Genomic DNA, 5,000 nt, shown 5'->3' with positions numbered 1-5,000 from the left:
GGGTGCAGGGATGGCGAAGTAATGAGAGTAAAACCCCCCACCAATGTGGCTCGAGTTCGATTCCCAGACTCGGCATCATATGTGGGTTGAGTTTGTTGGCTCTCTACTCTGCACCGAGAGTTTTTTCTCCGGGTACTCCGGTTTTTCCATCTCCTGAACATTTGCCTTGATTTGCGTTAATTGTTAATTTCAGTTTACAGTGTCCCAAATTAGCGCTCCAGCGCTAGAACGACTAGACACTTAATAAGTTGCTTTGCTTTCCTTTTTTTTTCCAAAATGCCCAAAGAGTAGAATAAAACATTGCAATAACCACTTTGTGGGATATCAGTGGCCTTTCTTGCTGGATAGCCAAACAGCATAACTCCCCAGCGTGTTCAGCAAGGGGTATTGCCGGACGGTCACCCATGCAGGTTTTAACCCGTCCAACAGGAGGTCCCGAGCCGTAACACCATCACATGAGATGGAGGCCATGCTGTCGTCCAAACTCTGAAAATCGTGCAGCATCACGATCGATAATCGAGAGACATCCCGCGGACTGACACGATAGGATGCGTTCTCCTTAGTCGAACGCAAAAACAGAGCTCGAGAGACAGTAGCATCTTGCTGTATGTTGAAAACAATTGAAACTCTTTCCGTAAATAAAGGCACCTCGGTTAACTAAGGATCGTTTTTTCGCCTTTTTCGAAATAAATCCGTTTTTTTCAATATTACTTATCACTGTCCCGCTACTATTTTCACCGGCCTTTTTCGATTGGGACTAGTTTTTCAAGATTCAGTTTCGACGCCGCCTAAGACTGTAAAAGGGACATTTAAAAAAAGAAGTTTGGCTCAAAGCTCGCCGCTAATCACTGACAAAATAAAGTACACCAAGGACTAAGAACAGAGAGATCCTCCACACTTGTTTTTGGCGCAAATGTGAAAGATTTTTCGTCCTATCCTTGCAGCCTCAAGCAAAATGACCTCTCATCGGTTCATAAATAAACGCAGTCCTACCTTAGGTTCATTTGTTGAACTGACGGTAATTATTGTTTCTCAAGTTTTCAAACTATGCAAAAGACCCAAATCCTATAATTCGCGACACCCGCCAAAGATATTTAGAATATGTTTTAGCATCGACACGCTGCACTTTGCGTTTTGCCAAAAATCAAAGAAACGTGCTGGAGTTTAGCTTATTTCTTGCCCTTATCAGCAGATATCGAGAAACTAGACGAGGGTTACGGCAACCTGAGGATGTCACGTGACCAAGGTCTTTGCAGGCGTTTGAAGCCAGCGGTAAGCGATTGACGGCAAGTATTTTTCTCATTAAAAATTAAATAGCCTCACGTGTAAAGGAAAGAAACAGGTTTTAAAACCTGCCTGCGATGTGCAACATAATTTGTGAACTAGAATGAATGAACTGTTCATGTTTTTAGGACCGAAAAGTGAAGCACTTCGACCTGACGAAAAACAACATTTTCCGCGAGCAAGTCGAACGCCAAGCTAAAATTCGAAACCATGGCAACCTGAGACTGCAAACCCCTAACCGCAAAGTTTTCCATGACAAAGGTCCCTAATGTATTTATTCCTTTGTTACAAGCAGCAAGTTCACGTAAACGCAAGCTCACATCAAAGGCTCACAAAACGCAGTCAAATCCCGCAAGGAACACAATCCAGTATCTCCCGTTTCAGCGAGCTTTAATGTATGTTAGTAAAGGCAGTTATATCAAACTCCATAGCAATAACTCACTAAGAGGAAAATTTAATACACCAAACTAAAGACAGACTGGAAAATCCGGAAAGCGACGTTCTCCCACGATCTTACAAAGAAGTGTCAGAGAAAAAAACAGGAGACAAAATCCCGTGTTTCAGCAATACTGGAACACCATTAAACTTCTAAGAAATCTCAGGTTACATAGTCTCGATTAGACCAAGCGAAAGTAATAAAGGATTGAGGTTGTTACAATATTGGTAGAACAATGAACAACGACATGTTACCTTAGTGGATTAAAGAAAGCTGGGGGACCATTTGTTATAAGCTCCTGTATTTTTCAATGAATTTATTACGCCTCTACTTTTTTGAACGCCCTCCTTTTTAGGATCTTGCATGGGAGGTCGCCATCGAAGTTTTCGATTCTTCGTCAAAAATACGAGAAATATAAAAAATATACGTTAAAATGATTGTTGCGTTCTCGAGGAACGAGAGAACGCATCCTAATTTCGTTTCGCAGGCGCCAGAAATCGAGATTTTTTGTGAAGACTGCAAATTGGCCGCCCCTCTAGGTTTTTGAAGGGGCTTTGGGCCTCGTTTTCGTGTACATCGACTACGTCATTCTTGTGCAAGTGCTCTTTTCTGGCTATGTTTGTCGTTTAACGGTGCGTCGGGTGTTGGTCGTATTTCTTCGCTGTGAAGCTGCTGTGATAGGTAAGTTTATACGTATGTACATTGAATATTCATTTCCAACAGTACGAAATGTTATTCAAAAGTCGTCTTGGTTGCATTCATCAAAGTGTGAGGCAACTGTGTACAACTCCCGAAAAAAGAATTAAGGCTCAGTTCTGTGCTGGATAAATTTGCGGTTCGTGTTGAGGTCAACTCGCTCGATGAAGAATCGCCATGCTGTTGTAACTCGTTGGCCTTATGCAATGTACCAAACAGATCTAACGTGCAATGCAGCTCTTTGGCTATTGTACTAAACAAATTTACCGATTGCGGCCATTGTGCTAAACAAATTTACCGAGTTGTGTAGCTCGGCGTCCATTGCGCCAAACAATTTTAAAATTATTACTCAGTAGTCCAGAGCAAATGAGGCCTGCTCTACCGAGAGAAATTAGTGGATTGCCAAACCATAGCAGAATAAATGCTATGGGTAGTGTATACACTCCTGTTCATTCTTTGATGAATGATACCCGGAGATGTAATGTGCGCCAATGTTGTAGTTTCAAAGAGCACTGAGAACAGTGGTTGCTCTTTTGTGAATTCTGAGAGAAGCCACTACATTAAGGATACTTTTCTTCATACCAGTACCAACAAATGTTGACAACAGGTGCATGGTGTGATAATATAATTATCCAGGCGGTAGCTAGTGCTCAAAACTGTGCAATTCATATCACTGAGTCCGATATTAATAAGCCAGATGGTACAATTATCACTCCTGTTAATTCTTTTATCGGGAGTTGTACACAGTTCCCTCACACTTTGATGAATGCAACCTAGAGGACTTTTGAACGACATTTCGTACTATTGGAAATGAATATTCAATATACATAAGTATAAACTTATCTATCTCAGCAGCTTAACAGCAAAGAAATACAACCAACACCCGACGTACCGTTGAATTGACAAACAGCCAGAAAAGAGCACATGCACAGGAATGACGTATATAATTTTCTATTTGCTTTTCTTCACACAATCCAGTTTTCCATTATCACACTACATATCCTGTAGAACGCACTTCCTAATCTTTGCTTACTACTAGTGTTAAAAAAAAATATATAACAAGCATTTAAGTTACGCTACGCACGAACGATCTTGTAAATGCTTATGATAGCGATCTTGTGAATGCTTGTGATAGCGAGTTTGTGGACACTTACACTAATGACCTCGTGAATTTTTTGTACGCACGTATGTGGAAAGATGACCATTTATAAATACTGCAGGCAACACACAGTTTAATTAAAAAGCCCTGAAGAGTGGAAGCCTAAAGCCTCCACGAAACAGGCCTGTAGGCAAATGTCAAACGACTAGTCCCATTCATTGAACTATTGTAACGCTCCCCCACTTGTGGGTGTAGAGCACTCTTCGTAGGATAAACTTGGACACATCATAAGGTATATATATATATATATATATATATATATATATATATAAAGCAACTGAAGTAACACGTTTAATAGCGAAAAACCATCACTCTCCCCAAAGTAATTTCCTATTGCGATACTGACTGTTTACAAACATTTCCTTCGTTTTTTAAATTTGCTATTTACGAAAACAAAAGAACCCTTTGTTTCGACAGCCAATCAACATTTAGGAAATAAATGGGACGTAAATGGCAACAACAAAATATCCACAATAGCGATGTTTATCGTAACGCTTCATCTGTTGTCATTCGTGAATTTGTGAATTTCTTTGGGAGCTGGTTACGGCTCGCAGAAGGGAATTAGCCACTATAGTAGAATATATCGGCTAGTCTGTGTCTGTTGATTTCACTGATAGCCTCTTTCTTCTCTTGTAATCCATTCACGCAATTTTTCGCTCCACTTTTCATCTCTAAAAATTATTCCTAAAAAATTATATCTGAATGAAAAATAAAGAAGCGAAAGCCGCCTGTCTGTTAAGTGAGAGGGAAAACAAAGCTGAAAAGCCTCTTTAAATCCTCATGTCATTTAAGGAGGCTCGAACCAGTTTCAACGCATCCAAGTGACAACGTTGTATCATGTATTGGCAATATTGTGGTACCAAATAAAACAGGAATTACTGCTGAACAAGATACCGTCATTATTGTGACGTAATATGTCACCGTGGCAAAGGCCAAGCCCTGTAAAAACGCCCTTAATTTTGTCTTTAGTTTCTTATATCTCAAAAAGGAACTCGGTGACTCCCATTTTTTATTTCTGAAAAGTAATCAGAAGGGCAAGATGAAACTCTCTGCAAAGTTTACAAAATGTCTGTCTAGTGGATTCAGAGCCACCTTAATTTTGTGATTTCAGTTGGACGATTGTTGTCTTTGTGTTGAATTCGCACATTTCTTGTCGACTTTTATAACACTTGAAAGAAAAAAAAACTAACTAATAAAAAACAACAATCCGATGTCTTGCCGTCATTTTGCCACAGATGAATCCAATTGTTAGTAACATGCAAGGTAACTTGATCACAGGCGGCTGCTGAAATCGATGTCACTTTCGATTTAGCGATTTACTTGTGCAGCCAAAAGAACAAAAGAAAAATTGAACGTAGCGAAAATCTCCCAACATGTTTTATGCTGATGGTAACTTCTTATATTCGCAGCACAAAATTTATGTTG

The 5,000-nt window shown here is 39.9% G+C and overlaps 1 protein-coding gene across 1 annotated transcript in view; it reads right to left on the bottom strand.

Moving 5' to 3' along the window:
* Positions 1-4,566: 4,566 nt before the first annotated feature.
* The window catches only part of LOC137996651 (uncharacterized), a 3,388-nt gene continuing 2,954 nt past the window's right edge, over positions 4,567-5,000 (bottom strand). Inside the window, exon 2 of the mRNA XM_068842166.1 lies at positions 4,567-5,000. This exon is cut by the window's right edge and continues 1,103 nt beyond it. The gene's annotated coding sequence lies outside the window, so the exon portion shown is untranslated.

The sequence above is a fragment of the Montipora foliosa genome, chromosome 3 (assembly GCF_036669935.1).
Source record: "Montipora foliosa isolate CH-2021 chromosome 3, ASM3666993v2, whole genome shotgun sequence".
Lineage (NCBI taxonomy): Eukaryota > Metazoa > Cnidaria > Anthozoa > Scleractinia > Acroporidae > Montipora > Montipora foliosa.
This window is presented reverse-complemented; position numbering and strand designations above follow the sequence as displayed.